Genomic DNA, 17,867 nt, shown 5'->3' with positions numbered 1-17,867 from the left:
CAGCAGACAGAATCTTAAGCATTTTGGAGAAATGTGATAATGATGTCAAAGATCACGATGACCCTAAGCAAAGGTTTTAACATAGTGAGGCATACTTACACAATTGGAGTCTTTTTGTGAAGGATACTAAGTGGAATTCTCTTAGTGTTGGCAATTATGGTTGGTACAATAATGAATGTAATGGTATAATAAAACAGGCAGTGACTGTACTCGTGTTTATATGCTTATGTTCTTGTGCTAAGTACTTTCCATTTATGCTCCTCATTAATTCTGCAGTATGGGGATTATAACGCCATTTTATAGATGAGGAAAATAGACCTTCGAGGGCGGTTGTTTACTCAGAATCTTGATACGAGACTGAACTTGATATGAGACTGCTCTTTTGGGTAGATACTTCCTTTAGCAGAGAGTGAGCACCATCACTGTTCGGGAACCGGTGTGTGCCGAGGGCTGTACCTCTAGAGCCTGGGCCCAGTGGTGGACAGAGCTGTTAGGGTCTCCTAGCAGAGGGCTGCTGCAGCAGGGGACAACTGCACAAAACCAATGACTGTTGTTTGTTATTGCCTCCATTAGTCATCTGGAATTGGCAAGTGTCACTTGAATAATGATCTTGCTTTCCTGATAAAGAATTCTAAACCTCTTCTGGAAATGAGTTTTTAATAGGAGCTTTGAGAGAAGAGAGAATTCTATACTTTCCCCTCCAAAGGGTGATCAGTGTTACTGTTTTGGAGGATTTCCTGGTCATTATTTTTTCCAAACAGGAATCAAGTCCTTCCCAAAATTAATCTTTTCTCCTCTAACAAATGGTAATTTTGTCTTACCGTGTCCGTAATTCCTTTGTGTTCTCCACTCATCCTCCGCTGTTAACACGGCTCTGTTGTCTGTAGATGCTTATTAACTCATAAGAAATGCTCAGTGTGTGGTGCTGATTTTTCTCATTCCATTTTCTCTAAGATATCATTAACTGTAGTTAGTACTGGAGACATGAAAAATGTACCAGATGGCAGGAAGCATCTTTGTTTTGGGGCAGTTGTGGAACTGTACCAGAGATATACCAGTTTTTAGCTTCCTGTCCTTTGGTTAGTTTACTTAGCCTCTGAGCGTCTCGTTCTTTAAGTGAAGAGAAAAGATTACCCAAGAACAAAAGAAACCTGGCATAATGTCTGCTGACATAGGTGCTCTTTAAATGTTGAGTTTGCTCCTGGAAAATTGGTATGCTGTTGGATATAGTGAGTGCCAATCAAGAAGGTTCTAAGTAGTTTTTTGTTTTTAATCTTTTCCCTTAAGTTTACATAATATAGAACAGTGACTTAACGTCTTCCTATAGACGATATCCTGTCCTTTCAGTGCTGAAGCTCTTGTTACTTCTTTCAGTACTTAAAGGAGACAGTTGAGGATTATTGAAGTCTCGTCCCCTAGTCCAAACTACTACCCAGAGGACTTTACTAAATATGATCTAAATCCGTTCAGGCTGCTGTAGTACAACACAACATACACCGGGTAGCTTATTAGCAAACATTTCTTCCTCATGGTCTGGAGGTTTGTAAGTTTGAGCTCACGGTGCTGGTATATTCAGCGTCTGTCTGGTGAGGGCCTCCTTCTTGGTTCTTAGACGGCCATCTTTGTAGATAGCTTCAACCTCACACAGCTGCAGGGGCAGGAGAGCTCTCTGGAGATTGTTTTTAGGGTCACCAATCCCAGTCATGAAGGCTCTGCCCTCTTAACCTAGTCATCCCCTAAAGATCCCAGCTCCTAAAACTAATCTTGAGAATTACGATTTCAATATATGAACTTTGGAGGGGATACAAGTGTTCCGCCCATGGCAGCCACTTTGCTTCTCACATTCCACTGTCTTGTAGAGGAATTAAGACATCATGTCTCTAGGTATTTTATTTAATGAGGCCTGTGTCTTCTTTTGATACCTTAATATTCCTTCCTTTGCTTGGTTGAAGGCATTTCTCTTTTCTATTGTGTTTCTCTCCTTCCTCTTTTGTTTCTTTTCGCATTATGAAATCCAAATCCTGTATGATTTTTTTAATCAAAAATTCACTTTTAAGGGGTGCCTGGGTGGCTCAGTAGGTTGAGCATCTGACTCTTGGTTCCGGCTCAGGTCAAGATCTCAGAGTCATGAGATTGAATCCCACGTTGGGCTCTGCCCTCAGCACAGAGTCTGCTTGACCCTCCCCCTGCTTCTCCCCTGCCCTGCTTGTGTGAGCATTCTCTCTCTCTCTCAAATAAATAAGTAAATAAATAAATAAAACGTTAAAAAAAGTTCCCTTGACAGGTTGCAAATAAATCTGCCCTGTCTTTTGAACAAATAGAGGTACCCTTTTCAAATCCTTTTTATATTAAGATGGGTATTAATAAATCATAAAGCAATACTGGCAGTCACTTAACTTCATTTCTTATAGAGATTGCTTATTTTCTTGTCACTTATTTTTCATTTTTCTTGTCTAAAAGGATAAACTCACTGTTTTATTGAACCTTACCAGAGGTACTTAGTGTTATTTACCATCTTTTCCTTATAGATAGTACAAGGGTCCTGAGTTGTGGAATTAATTTGTTGTTTTTTTTTTTTCTGAGTTGTGGAATTTGTTGAAATTGGCTGTATCACCGTTAATTTTGCAAATAGAAATACTCTTTTTTAAAAAATGTTTTGGAATAGCTTTATGTTCATTTAAATAAGTAGACATAATCTATTTCCCCTTGATGAATCTTGACGGTAGTAATTGATCCTTGTATTTTGTTTAAGCCATTCCAAGCCTTTTTTGTATGTGTTCATTGTTTGTGAAGTTGCTGCTGTTATGTCCTGTGGTGTGTGTTAAAGTTGCAAAATACACTCAATTTGGTGGCTCTTGCCAGGACACATTTAACTAATTTTGGGCTAATTTTTTTTTTTTTTTTTTTGGCCAGCATGCTATCCATAGAAGCCAGTATGCATTCTTTGAGGCCATTTATTCTGTCTTCTAATTGATATCATGTGTGAAGCAATTGATGGTTGCCAAGAGTTTCAAGAATGAAAATATTCAGCATAGTTATAAATCTATTTCCCAGTAGCATTTGGTAGTAATTTGTCTATCCACAGCTTTTTAGATCCTTGACTGTCAAATATAATTAAGAATATAGAAAGCTGGGGTGCCTGCATGGCTCAGTCGTTAGGCTTCTGCCTTCGGCTCAGGTCATGATCCTGGGGTCCTGGGATCGAGCCCCACATCAGGCTCCCTGCTCAGCGGGAGGCCTGCTTCTCCCTCTCTCACTCCCCCTGTTTGTGTTCCCTCTACTCTGTGATTCTCTCTGTCAAATAAATAAATAAAATCTTAAAAAAAAAAGAATATAGAAAGCCAAAAACAATGAAATTTTAAAAACCAATAAGGAAAAGAGTAAAATTGAATAACCCTATCTTTTAGAAAGTGCCTCATTTGGAAAACCATTCCAAATTGAATTTCTCTGGGCTTACCCATCCTTGCCTTTTGTAAGTAAGTAGAGCTCTTTTGACTCCTCAGTTTTAGAGTCACGATTATGAAATTCATTCTTCTGAAGGGCTAAATTAAGCCTGCAATTCCCTCTCCTTAATCATTTATCATGGCCTCCAATGAGAGATTGAAAGGATGGATTACATGTCATTGCCAACTCTATGAAGGTGAAGATTGTGTTTCCTGTGTGGGTTTCTTTGATGATGCTTTACTAGACAAAAATGTAAGGGGAAGTCCTAGGAATCTTGGTGAACCATAAAGACAAGAATGTAGTTTCCATTTTGGAACTGGAAAAGAAACTTACTCTTTTTTTTTTTTTTAAGATTTTATTTATTTATCTGACAGAGATCACAAGTAGGCAGAGAGGCAGGCAGAGAGAGGAGGAAGCAGGCTCCCCGCTGAGCAGAGAGCCTGATGCGGGGCTTGATCCCAGGACCCTGGGATCACGACCCAAGCTGAAGGCAGAGGCCTTAACCCACTGAGCCACCCAGGTGCCCCAAGAAACTTACTCTTAACACTATAAGTATATTGATTTAGGACTTCACACCTTTTTTTCTTTTTTAATTGGCCGAACTACTTTTTACAAGTTACACTTAATAATTGGACATTTGGTGATATGGGGAATCATTTGATACTGGAGAAACAGTGGCTCTGGCAATTTAAGTAATTTTCCAAGGTCACATGACTCATAGGTGAAAGAGAAGGAAAGTAGATCCAGGACCCTCTCCAAGTCTGACTTTCTTTTGTTATTTTGAGGCTTCTTTCCTTTGAAAAATATGAGCGTGGAATAAAGTGCTTTTATCTTTAAGCAGAGGGTTTGCCATTTTCAAAGGAAAGTTGATAGTCTTGCATTATCTTTTCCATATTATTGCCTTTCAGCTTTCTCATCTCATCACTTTTTGCCTTAATTTTCTTCTTCTTAAAAAAGATTTATTTATTTATTTGAGAGCGCAAGTTTGGACACACGAGTGGGGGTGGGGGCCAAGGGGGAGAGAGAATCTTAAGCAGACTCCCTGCTGAGTGCATAGCCCTACTCAGGGTTTGATCTCGCAATCCTGAGATCATGACCTGAACAGAAATCAAGAGTCAGTTGCCTGGGACGCCTGGGTGGCTCAGTTGGTTAAGCGGCTGCTTTCGGCTCAGGTCATGATCCCAGCGTCCTGGGATCGAGTCCCACATCGGGCTCCTTACTTGGCGGGAAGCCTGCTTCTCCCTCTGCCTCTGCCTGCCTCTCTGTCTGCCTGTGCTTGCTCACTCTCTCTCCCTCTGTCTCTGGCAAATAAATAAATAAAATCTTTAAAAAAAAAAAAAAAAAAAAAAAAAAAAAAAAAAAAAAAAAAAAAGAGTCAGTTGCCTAACTGACTATGGCATCCAGGCGCCCCGTTTCTTTTTCACTTAATATAAAGTTATGTATTTGAAAAGCAATATTCTCTCTCTTTTAAAAAAAAAAAAGTTTTTATTGGGATGCCTGGATGGCTTAGTTGGTTAAGCGTCTGCCTTTGGCTCAGACCATGATCCCAGGGGCCTGAGTTCAAGCCCCCGCATCGGCCTCCTTGGTCATTGGGGAGCTTGCTTCTCTCTTTGTGTGCCACTCCCCCTGTTTGTGCTCTCTCTCTCCCTCTCTCTGACAAATAAGTATTTTTTAAAAAGTTTTATTAAGCTATAAATCACATTTATTTTATCCATTTAAATGTTTACAATTTGATGGATTTTAGTACAAAGTTCTACAGTCATCACTACAATCCGTTTTAGAACATTTTACCACCTCCACAAAAAAAACTTGTACCCTTTAGCTGTCATCCTCCCAACCCTTCACATTTGCCCTAGCTCTAGACAACCATGAATCTACTTTCTGTCTCTATGGATTTGCCTATTCCGGACAGTTTACATAAATGGAATCATACAGGGGTTTCTGGGTGGCTCAGTCATTAAGAGTCTGCCTTTGGCTCAGGTCACCATCCCAGGGTCTGGGGGTGGAGCTCCCATCAGGCTCCCTGCTCAGTGGGGGGTCTGCTTCTCCCTCTCTCACTTCCCCTGCTGTATCTCTCTCTCTCTGTCAAATAAATAAATAAACAATTTTAAAAAAATGGAATCATACAATACATTGTTTTTTTGTGACTGGCTTCTCTTATTTAACATGTTTTCGAGGTTCATCCATATTGTATCATGTATCAATACCTCATTTCTTTAATGGGTGGATAATATTCTACAGGGTAATTCTACGTTTTGTCCATTTTTTTTTTTAAGATTTTATTTGACAGAAGTCGCAAGTAGGCAGAGAGGCAGGCAGAGAGAGGGGGGGAAGCAGGCTCTCTGCTGAGCAGAGAGCCCCATGTGGGGCTCGATCCCAGGACCCTGGGATCATGACCTGAGCCGAAAGCAGAAGCTTTAACCCACTGAGCCACCTAGGCGCCCCCATTTTGTCCATTATTAGTTAATGAACATTTAGGGGTTTTCCCTTCTTTTTGTCTGTTATGAATAATGCTGCTGTGAACATTGGCATACAGATTTTGGCATAGACCTATGTTTTTATTTTGGGGAGGTGTACACCTAGGAATGGAATTGCTAGTTCACATGCTTATTCTGTGTTTAACCATTGAAGAAATGGCCAGGCTGTTTTCCAAAGTGGCTGTACCATTTTGCATTCCCATCAGCAGTGTATGAAGATTCTAATTTCTCTTCATCCTAAGCAACACTTCTTAGCTGCCCTTTCTTTTTTTCTAACTGTAGCCATCCTAGTGAGTGTGAAGTGTATCTCCTAAGGCTTTGATTTCTGTTTCCCTGATGACTGATGGTAGTGAGCATCTTTCCTTGTGTTTCTTGGCCACTTGTGTATCTTTTTGGAGAAATGTCTACTGTGATCCTTTGAATAGTCTCTTCTTCATAGCTTTTAACTCGCTTTGTCAGCCAAGTTACATTTTGTTCCTGTAGGAATGATTAGTAAAACAGTTTTGTTCTCATACATCAAAGTAAAGAACACTGGGAAATCATGAGCTTTTTTATGGGCCTTTTAGTACAGAGCTTATTAAACCATGTGAAATATCAGATAAAGACTCATAAGTTCCATTTTACCATTTGTTCCATTTGTCCGCATATTACATTTTCTTTATTTTTAATGAAGTTAGCTGAATGTTTTCATTTCAGTTTATGGAAAACTATTAGACATGTTTTAGTAATAGTATTAGTAAGCATCTGTTTTACTGAGTGTTTTCTATATAGTAACCATTATATATTACGGTCACTATTATCTCATTTAATCTTACTTAAAGAAGCCTTCTACCTAAAAGGTACTGTTGTCTTCTGGGAAGCTAACAGTAGTTAAATTAATTGCCCAAGGTCATATGGCTAACTTGTGGTAGAGTCAGAATTCAAACCCAGGTCTGGCTCAATTCAAAGTCTCTGTCTTAATCACTTTTTAAAAAAAGCCTAGCTTTGTTGAGAGATAATTCATAAATGACCACTATGTGTTTTTGTTAGTCATGTTTGTGTTCAGTTGACCTAGTTATAGTGTGATATTATTGGAGAGATCGTTTTGTGAGCATGACATTTGGACTCATTTCCCACACTTCTCCTCCATTTCCTTTGTGATTGGTTTATTGCAAGAGTTTATATAATTTAGCATTCACATAAAGATCCAAATGAAAGAGATGTTTTGAGCTAAACTAGATTAATTTTTAGTGTTTTTACTGGTGAAAAATTAGATTTTATAATTTAAAGATGTGTTGCATGTTTTTATATCACTTTTAAAGACATTTGGTTTTTATAGTATCACATTTACTTTGAATATTGAAAAAAATAGTCTCCATTAACTTTTCACAAAAGCATTTTCATTTTATTTTCCTTTCCATTGTATTTTTACATATATATATTTTATTTCCATCCTCTCTGTTTACATTTTGCTGGAAATATTTTTGATGTTTCTACATATTTAAAAAATTTTTTTAAGGATTTTATTTATTTGTTTGACAGAGAGAGCACAAGCAGGGGGAGAGGGAGAAGTGGGTTCCCCACTGAGCGGGGAGCCTGATGTGGGGTTTGATTCCAGGACTCTGGGATCATGACCTGAGCCAAAGGCAGACATTTAACTGACTGAGCCACCCATGTGCCCTGTTGCTACATATTTTAATGACTTAATTACATTCCACTGAGTAAAATTATCATAAGTAATCAAATAATGCATTTCCTTTTTTTTTTACTTGATTTTATTTTTTCAGTGTTCCCAGATTCATTGTTTATGCATCATACCCATTTCTTAAAATTTTTTTAAAAGGATTTTATTAATTTATGCGTTTGAGAAAGAGAGAAAGTGAAAGAGAAAGAGAGAGGGGGAGGAGCAGAGGGAGAGAGGGACAAGCAGACTCTGCTGAGTGCACTGCCGGATGTGGGACTTGATCTTACAACCCTGAGATCGCGACCTGAGCTGAAACCAAGAGTTGGTTGCTCAATCAACTAAGCCACCCGGGTGCCCCACAAATAATTCATTTTTGATTGACTTTTAAGTTGCTTCCCCCTTTTTTCCTCTTTATTTTTTTTTTTTTAAAGATTTATTATTTTAGAGAGAAGGAGAGGGAAAGAGAAAATCCCAAGCTGACTCCCCACTGAACACGGAGCCTGCTAGGGGACTCAATCCCTGAGATCATGACCTGAGCCATGCAGGTGCCCCCCCCCCCCACTTTTCTGTCTGTATATTTAGTAGTCTAAGAAGTAATTACCTTGTAAAGTTTAAGTTCCTTTTGGATTATTTTCTTAGAATAAATATTTTAGAGTTTTAAGGATCTTTTAATGATTTTTTTTTTTTAAGATTTTATTTATTTATTTGACAGGCAGAGATCACAAGTAGGCAGAGAGGCAGGTAGAGAGAGAGGGACGAAGCTACCCCTGATGCGGGGCTCGATCCTAGGACCCTGTGATCATGACCTGAGCTGAAGGCACAGGCTTTAACCCAGTGAGCCACCCAGGCACCCCTATTTTAATGATCTTATTAAATAGTTAATTTACTTTTGTAGTAACTTTCCACGTTTACCTGAGCCTGAGAGACGGAATGTAGCTACTTGTACCCAAGTTTCAGGCAGTATTGTTTGTTACTGGGGGGAACAGTTCAGTTGTTTTGCTACTTCATTAACTCCTGGTAGCATTGCTTGTTATGATCATTGTGCTTGCTACCAGGAGCCCATAATCCCATGTGCCCCAGATTACAAGCTGTCATTAAGGAAAGATCTAAATTGTTGTCTCATGGTGAATTTGCCCAGTGTTAGTTTAGCTTTAGGGCTTTGGAGAATTACTAATAAAGGAGGCAGGGTGGTGATTTAATTCAATATGGGTTTTTAAGTGGAAGTTGTAAAAAGTTAACTGTACTTTAAATTAATTTTATTTTTTAAATTTTTATTTTTTAAGCATTTTATTTGAGAGAGAGTGTATACAAGCATAAGGGAGGGGAGGGGCAGAGGGAAAGGGAGAAGGACAAGCAGGGCCCCCACTGAGCTGAGAGCCCAACCCAGGACCCCATACCAGGACTCTGAGATCATGATCTTAGCTGAAGTCAGATGCTTAATCCATTGAACCACCCAGGTGCCCCTTAATTAGTTTTATTTTTAAATTATTTGTATATTATTATTATGAGTGCCTTTAAAGTTCATCTTGTTCGCTTGAGATCATATTAAACCCAAACTTCAGCTTTTTTTGTTTGTTTGTTTGCTTTTATTTTATATTTTAAAAATGTCATTGTTTTGCTTTAGCGATTTATGGGTCTAAATGTAAAAGAGATCCTATTTATGTCCTAATCTCATGCAATCCCTTGCCTGTTCCTGAGATGTTCAAGTAGAAAAGGTTGGTAGCCTTTCGGAAGGTTTCCGCCAAGTTGTCATCTATTCATTCTCTGATGAGTGGAGGTGGGGAGGAGAGCAAGGGGAGAGGGGGTGGTGTGGCTTCCCCCTCAAACCCCACGGCCACTGCAATAGCAAACAGTAGGCAAGGATTCCTTGGGCAGGAAACAACATTCACTTTAAAATAAAAATACTGACAATTTAAGCCAGGATGTGCAGGGCTCTCTGGATATGAAGATTTATTAGACACTTTTGGCCTAGGAATTCGCAGTCTAGTAGGGGAGAGCACTGCGTTAAGTACACTCAGTGTATTTGAAATTTGGAAATAAGGGAGAGGAGAGCTAGACGGCAGCAAAAGAATCCTTCTCTAAACCTCACGCAGCAATTCCGTGGCAGAGGGAAAGAATATCTGGGTCTAGAAGGGAGAGGCTCTGTGGCTCACTTGGAGCTCTCAGTTTTTTTTCTTATTTAAAAAGAAAGCTGTCTTGTTAAATAGCCCTATTGAGATATAATCCACATAGTCTACATTTCACCCATTTATGGTGTACAGTTCAGTGGCTTTTTGAATATTCACAGAGTCATGCATCCATCTCCACAGTCAATTTTAGAACATTTTCATGACCCCAGAAAGAAACGCCATCCCCCCCCATGCCCCTCCCCCCAGCCTTAGGAATCCGCTCATCTATTTTCTGTCTCTATAGACATGCCTGTTGTGGACATTTCACGTAAAAGGAGCTATATAGGATGTGGCCTTTTGTGACTGGCTTTTCATTAGCATAGTGTTTTCCAGCTTCATCTGTGCTGTAGCATGTATCCATACATTATTTTTTATAGCTGAGTAATAACTGCTTTGTATGGCTACACCACATTTTATTCATTCATCAGGCGATGGACATTTGTTTTTTTCCACACTTTGGCTGTGATGAATGATGCTGCTATGAACATTCATGTACAAGGTCTTTTTTTTTTTTTTTTTAAGATTTTATTTATTTATTTGACAGGTCACAAGTAGGCAGAGAGGCAGGCAGAGAGAAAGAGAGGAAGGGAAGCAGGCTCCCTGCTGAGCAGAGAGCCCAATGCGGGGCTTGATCCCAGGACCCTGGGATCCTGACCTGAGCCGAAGGCATATGCTTTAACCCACTGAGCCACTCAGGTGCCCCTAACAAGGTCTTTTTATTTATTTATTTATTTTTAAAAGATTTTATTTATTTATTTGACAGAGAGAGATCACAAGTAGATGGAGAGGCAGGCAGAGAGAAAGAGAGAGAGAGAGGGAAGCAGGCTCCCTGCTGAGCAGAGAGCCCGATGCGGGATTCAATCCCAGGACTCTGAGATCATGACCTGAGCCGAAGGCAGCGGCTTAACCCACTGAGCCACCCAGGCACCCCTAACAAGGTCTTTTTAAAAATATTTTATTTGTTTGCAAGAGAGCAAGCGAGTGTGCACGAATGGGGGAGGGTTAGAGGGAGAGGGAGAAGCAGACTCCCCGCTGAGCAGCCCCCATCCCCGCCCCACTCCCCCCCCCCACCAAGGTCTTGTACATAGATACACACCCAGGAAAAATGAAACCTAAGAGCGGAAGTGTTGGATTATGTCGCTCTCTGTTTAGCTGTTTGAGTAACAGCCAGACCGTTGTCCAAATGAGCTATATTGTGCCAACATACATCTTTCGTTTCCTCTCCCCAGATAATGCAGATACTCCTAGGTAGGCATGGCCACTGAAGCATTATTAGCTGTTATCTACATTCTTAGAAAATGTATATGATGTGGCTAGTCATTTAAGAATAAGAATGTAGTAGCGTATCTTTGGTTATATAGAAGGGTTGCTAAGAAAGGGGGAGCTGCCCTGGACAGTTCTTTCTGACTTTCTTTAGGGCATTGTTGCCTTGCTACTCAAAATGATTTAATGCCTTTGGGAAGTTGCCACCCCTTGTCTTACCAGGTGTCCTCTTTGACCAGTAATTAATAACAATCATGAATGGTGCATTGTTTACCATACTAAGGATGTCTGTCTTCATAAAAACCAACATATCTATAAATCAGAGTTTGGAAATGTATGGCTTATTTTGTTTGATTATCATAGGATTAATATTTTAAATTCTAATATTAATGAAAAATGAAAATATAGATATCTGCTGTCTCTTCGTGAGGCAGGAGTATCTTGCAGTACCTGGCCTGCTTGTCCACATGGCATTGACCCCTTGGTGGTAAGTAGCACTTAGCAGCTTCCTGTAGACAAGCACATGCTCTAATTTGCTGTAGTCCCTTTGCCTTTTAGATTTACATTACCTGCCTGACCCAGGTAGTTTTGCAGATGTGTCTTGTTATTTTAATATTACAAGTGATTTCATAGGAACTTGTGTTTGTAACAACTCTCCCTTCTTCTGTCCAAACCACTCTTCAAAAAGGAAGCTTTTTCTAGGATTGGGTAGTAGGCATGAAAAAAGGTCCGCATTGTTGGTCATAGGGAAACCTACATACCTCTGTGATCGCTAAAATTAAAAAGACTGTCAATAACAAATATTAGAGAAGGTGTGAATATCTCCCATGTTATTGTCAGGAATATAAAGTGATAAAACCATAGTGGGAAAGTATTTAGTAGTGGTGGTTGTTGTTGTTTTAAGATTTTATTTGTTTAGGGTGCCTGGGTGGCTCAGTGGGTTAAGTCTCTGCTTTTGGCTCAGGTCATGATCTCAGGGTCCTGGGATTGAGCCCGGCATCAGTCTCTCTGCTCAGCAGGGAGCTTGCTTCTTCCTCTCTCTGCCTGCCTGTCTGCCTACTTGTGATCTCTGTCTATCAAATAAATAAATAAAATCTTTAAAAAAAAGATTTTATTTATTTATTAGAGTGCAAGCAGGGGAAGGGGCAGAGGGACAAGTGACTCCCCGCTAACTGTGGAGCCCAACATGGGGCTCCATGCCAGGACCCCGAGACCACGACCTGAGCTGATGTCAGATGTTTAACCACCTGAGCCATCCAGACGTCCCAGCGGGTTTTTTTGATAAAGATGAACGGAAACCTACTTAATGATCCAGGATTTCCACTTCTAGATATTTACCTGAGTAAATGAAGACAGGTTCACAAAAAAACTCCATAAGAATGTTCAGTTGAGCTTTATTAATGGTAACACATTTGCAGACAACCCAGCTGTTCGTCAGCTGGTCAGCAGGTGAGCAGATAGTGGTGTATTTGTACAGTGCTATTCAGCAAGATAAAGGAATGCACCACTGATATTCGGGACGGCACAGATGAATCTTAAGAAGATGCTCATTGAGGGCTGCCTGGGTGGCTCAGTGGGTTAAGCCTCTGCCTTTAGCTCAGGTCATGATCTCAGGGTCCTGGGATTGAGTCCCGCATCGGGCTCTCTGCTAGGTGGGGGGGGCCTGCTTCCTCCTCTCTCTCTCTCTACTTGTGATCTCTCTCTCTGTCAAATAAATAAAATCTTTAAAAAAAAAAAAAAAAAGAACATGCTCAGTGAAAGATTCCAGTCACAAAAAGTGCATATGTATCATTTTTATGAAATTCAAAAATTGGCAGAATTAATCTTTGGGGACAAATCAGCATAGTGGTTGCCTTAAGGTGGGGAGGAGAAGGTAGGGTAGAAAAGACCTTAGGAAATTCCAGACTGTGGACTATATCTGCACTGGTCATATCATAGCTATTAGTTACATGTGACTAGTAAGCACTAGAACTATGGCTAAATAGGGGTGCCTGGGTGGCTCAGTATTGAAGCACCTGCCTTCGACTCAGGTCATGATCCCAGAGTCCTGGGATTGAGCCCCGCATCAGGCTCCCTGCTTAGCAGGAAGCTTGCTTCTCCCTCTCCCACTCCCCCTGCTTGTGTTCCCTCTCTTGCTGTGTCTCTGTCAAATAAATAAAATCTTGAAAAAAAAAAAAACTATGGCTAATTCGAAGTATGATATGTTGCAAACATAAAATATATAGCAGATTGAAGCTTTATGAAAAACATGTAAAATACCACATTGATAATATTTTTAAAAACCAATTCCATATTGAAATGGTAGTATTTTTGGGTATAGCAGGTTAAATAAAATATAGTTAAGTTAATTTCACCTGTCTCCTTTAACTTTTTAAAATGAGGTTACTGGAAAATTTTAAATTGAATATGTGGGTCACATTCTATTTCCATAGTCTGTCCATCTTGATTGGGGTGGTGGTTACAACAGTGTGTACATCTGTCAGAATTCATTGAACTGTAAGATTAAGATTTGTACTTTCAGTAGTATGTTATTCTACTTTGTAAAACAAAACTACAAAAGCTATATTCTTCATGCTAGTTACCATATTTGGCACTCAGTATCCATTATATCCCATGTGAAACTTCTCGATCATCTTATAATGTAGGTGGTACTTGCTGATGAGTCTAGGGAGTCTAAATGACATCGGAATTGACGTACAAATACATGGTGACGTGATTTGCGTGCCCTGTGGTTCAACTCTAATCCTTGTGCTTTTCCCATTCCATCATATTGCTTTACCAGTGGTGATCAAAATGCGGGTCTACTCTGGGGCGGTTGGTTTTGTGCCTAAAGCCATTGATTTCTAAACCTGTGCTCCAGGAGGTGGTGAATGAGTCGTAACAATTTGGAAAGGTAATTCGGTAAGTGCCTGAGTCTGGTAGACTTGCTCCTGAAGTCTGGAGGAGGAAAGTAACTTCCCGGCTAAACAAGTTGCCCGCTGTTGGAGGGGCAACGGCTCCAGGCTCTAGGGCGTGTAAAAATGAAAATCAGTACATTGTCCTGAAAAGCGGGGCTCATTCACTTTTAACGTTTTCTCTCTCAAGTCTTGAGATGGGACCGTGAGGCCGGCCTGGCTCTCTGTTTTCTTAATCAGCTGTGAGTCTGTTGTAGCAAAAATTAACAGGCGTTGCAGGATCATGAAGAAAAGCTCTTTCATCTTGCCAGCTCCAAGAGGGTGTTGTATTTTCAAAGCGGAGTATTGTACAATTGAGCAATAGATAAGGAGGGGAGGGGCCTTTCCTGGGGATTCTTGACCGCTGGAAGAGTTCACTTCAGGCCATTTTTCACAGCAGTGATTTTCCCGGAAATCCCCTATGCCAAGGTTATGTTTTGGCTATTCTATCCTCTTTTATTGATTTATTTTCTGAAATCACGGGGGAAGGTAGTTGTCCTGCCCTCTCTTCATCATCCCAGCTCTTTGTCTAGCTGCTCCTTCGGAGCACCACGGGGTGGGAACCATTTTCAATGGGCCGCAGCAGGTTTGAAAGATTTTAGGGAGTGAGTGTGGTACAGAAATGGCCAATAGAAATCCTGGATTTTGTTTAAGCATTTTTCAGCGTGATAAATATAATTTAATATGGAAATGTGATCCATTGTCCCTCGGCAGGTTTTCTCAGCTGTGTACAGTAAGGATTCTGTCGCCTACTGTGGATTTGGTATTTATTACACTCTGGAACCTCTTTTGTTGTTCTGAGGTTTTATTTGTGGGGACATTTAAAGGTGGATTGCCTGTTCAACCTTGCAGAGGAGTTGATTAAGTTTAATTTGCTATGCATTAGGGAAGGAATTTGCTGGTCTTTTTGAACTGAGCTCTACGTTATTTGTAGCTGGGGCATTTTTTTTTTTTATGCCTTCAGTTCTTTCTGGGCATGAAAACGCTTTTTGTACATTTGTTGAATCTATTTCCATGCTGAGCTTTTTATATACAGCACAATGACCCTTTGCACTTGCACTTGTAGTTTGGCCTTATTTTTAACTTTAAAAAGACAGCAGGAACTTGCCTTTTATTAAACATTTGCGGGATATTATAACATTTACTTTGTCACCCCGTAAGTAGATGTTTCAATATGGTTTTTCATTTTCAAAATAAAATTTCAACTGTGTTATTTTTGTACGGTTCAGCACACATACGCCATGTGAAATGTGTGGGAAAATAAAAATATTGCTGTTTTTTTTTCTTTAAATAGAAAAGACTTAGCCTCCCACTATTTAATTATTTGGTTTTATTTTTTTTTTAAAGAAGTATTTGGAGATCTTGTCAAATTGAGCACTGTATAAAAACATAATGGGAAATCTTGAATTTGAGGTGTTGAAATTTTACAATTTCCTGTAGCTTCTCTTTTTCTTTTATTTAATTAAGTTTTTGATTTTCCTTCCAGTATCATGGACATACAGTGTTATATTAGTTTCAGGTGTACGGTGTCCTCTGCATGCTCAGTGTTCCTCATAAGTGTGCTCGTCAGTCCCCATCACCTATTTCCGCCATCCCGCAAACCCCTTCTTGTCGACGCTTTTATACTTCAGTCCTCTTTGCTCTGCTGTCCGCCCTTCACCATACTCAGATTTGCTATGATCTTAAGATACTTTGAAAAATTTATAATCTCAGCTTCGGAGGTGACAATGTTTAGGAGCTCCTCCTGCCCCCATGCGTGATCTTAATCCCATTTTCTGTTGATGTTGTGTTTAAGGTATTTCGGTAAGAAAAGTTTTCTCCCTTGAATTGGCCTCATGGTCTCTGAGGATTATGAACTGATGTGAGTCGTCTGTGAGTGAACATGAACGCTGTTCAGGGTATCCAGCCGTGAGTTTCCGGCTCTCAGTCACAAGCCCAGGGCATTCTTTAAAAGATCAAACAAGTTGGACACTGAGAGGGTTTCAAGGATGCCAGTTAACATCAGAAGAGCTGGTCTCAGTGGTTGCAAATTGTGCTTATCTGAATCCGTGCCACTGAGCTGGAAATAATGAAATGACTCAAATGATGCTGATTGTGTGCCATTCTGCCATTCCTGTGAATAAAATACATTGGTTTGAGCTTATACAAGGGGTGGGGTTTTTCTTTGGGGGGATAAATGTGGATATGGGGTGTAGAGAGGGAATAACTGAATCAGGGTAGTAGACCAGTTGGTATTAATGTTTGAAAGGCTTTATGGATTTTGAGATCTGATTGAAAGCATTATATGGGTACCTTCCAAGAATTTAAAAGGTTTATTTCTAAAAAGATTTTATTCATACGTACCCTTAAGTGACCCAGAATTAAACTTTTATCAAAAATGGCATTGTCATCTGTGGTGCTTAAGCTCATCTCTGTTCATATGAATGTATTGATGAAAAATGGAAGGATCTCACCCTCTCATTGCCTCAGATGAAATACCGCCTTTGTCATATCCCATAGGTTTTGGACTGAGGTGTTTTTGTTCTCATTGGTTTCCACGAATTGTTTAAGTTCTTTGATTTTCTGGTTGACCCAAACATTTTTTTTTTTTTTAAGATTTTATTTATTTATTTGACAGACAGAGATCACAAGTAGGCAGAGAGACAGGCAGAGAGAGAGAGAGGAAGAAGCAGGCTCCCCACAGAGCAGAGAGCCCGATGCGGGGCTCGATCCCAGGACCCTGGGATCATGACCTGAGCCTAAGGCAGAGGCTTTAACCCACTGAACCACTCAGGCACCCCAGACCCAAACATTCTTGAGCAAGATGGTCTTTAGCTTTCAAGTGTTTGAATTTCTTCTAAACCTTTTCTTGTGATTGAGCTCCAGTTTCAAAACATTGTGGTCTGAGAATATGCAGGGAATCATCTCAATCTTTTAGTATCCGTTGAAACCTGATCTGTGACCCAGTATATGGTCTGTTCTGGAGAAAGTTCCATGTGCATTCGAGAACAAGGGTGGACTGTTCTATATATATCTCTGAGGTCCATCTGGTCCAGTTTGTCTTTCAAAGCTCTTGTTTCTTTGTTGATTTTCTGCTTAGGTGATATAATGCTGAGAGTGGAGTGTTAAGATCCCCTACAATTAACAGATTATTATCAATATGTCTCTTTATTTTGATTAACAGTTGGCTTATGTGGTCGGCTGCTCCCATGTTGGGGGCATAGATATTTACAATTATTAGATCTTCTCATTGGATATACTTTCAAGAATGATAGTGTCCTTCTGTATCTCTGATTACAGTCTTCAGCTTAAAATCTAATTCATCTGATAGAATTGCTACCCCAGCTTTCTTTTGAGTCTGTTGGCATGAAAGATGGTTCTCTATCCCTTCACTTTAAGTCTGGATGTATCATTAGGTTTAAAATGAGTCTCTTATAATCAGGATTAAAAAGCTTCTGCACAGCAAAGGAAACAGTAAACAAAACAGGCAACTCATGGAATGGGAGAAGATATTTGCAAATCACAGCACAGACAAAGGGCTGATATCCAAGATCTATAAAGAACTTCTCAAATTCAACACCCAAAAAACAAATAATCAAGTATGAAAAGGGTCAGAAGACATGAACAGACACTTCTCCAAAGAAGACATACAAATGACTAGCAGACACATGAAAAAAATGTTCATTATCATTAGCCATCAGGGAAGTTCAAATCAAAACTGCATTGAGATACCACCTTAACATCAGTTAGAATGGCAAAAATTAACATGGCAAGAAGCAACAAATGTTGGAGAGGATTTGGAGAAAGGGGAACCCTCTTACACTATTGGTGGGAATGCAGGTTGGTGCAGCCACTTTGGAAAACAGTGTGGGGATTCCTGAAAAAAATTAAAAATAGAGCTACTCTTTAACCCAGCAATTGCACTACTGGCCCCAAAGAT

At 39.8% G+C, this 17,867-nt stretch overlaps 1 protein-coding gene across 2 annotated transcripts in view; it reads left to right on the top strand.

Annotated features, from left to right (window-relative positions):
• The window catches only part of FOCAD (focadhesin), a 297,139-nt gene that overhangs the window by 146,850 nt on the left and 132,422 nt on the right, over window positions 1-17,867 (top strand). The gene's annotated exons all lie outside the window — the stretch shown is intronic.

Source organism: Lontra canadensis, unplaced genomic scaffold (genome assembly GCF_010015895.1).
Source record: "Lontra canadensis isolate GAN:19392208 unplaced genomic scaffold, GSC_riverotter_1.0 scaffold70, whole genome shotgun sequence".
In the NCBI taxonomy this organism is placed as follows: domain Eukaryota; kingdom Metazoa; phylum Chordata; class Mammalia; order Carnivora; family Mustelidae; genus Lontra; species Lontra canadensis.
Note: the sequence above shows the minus strand (reverse complement) of the source record. Positions and strands in the feature narration are given on the sequence as shown.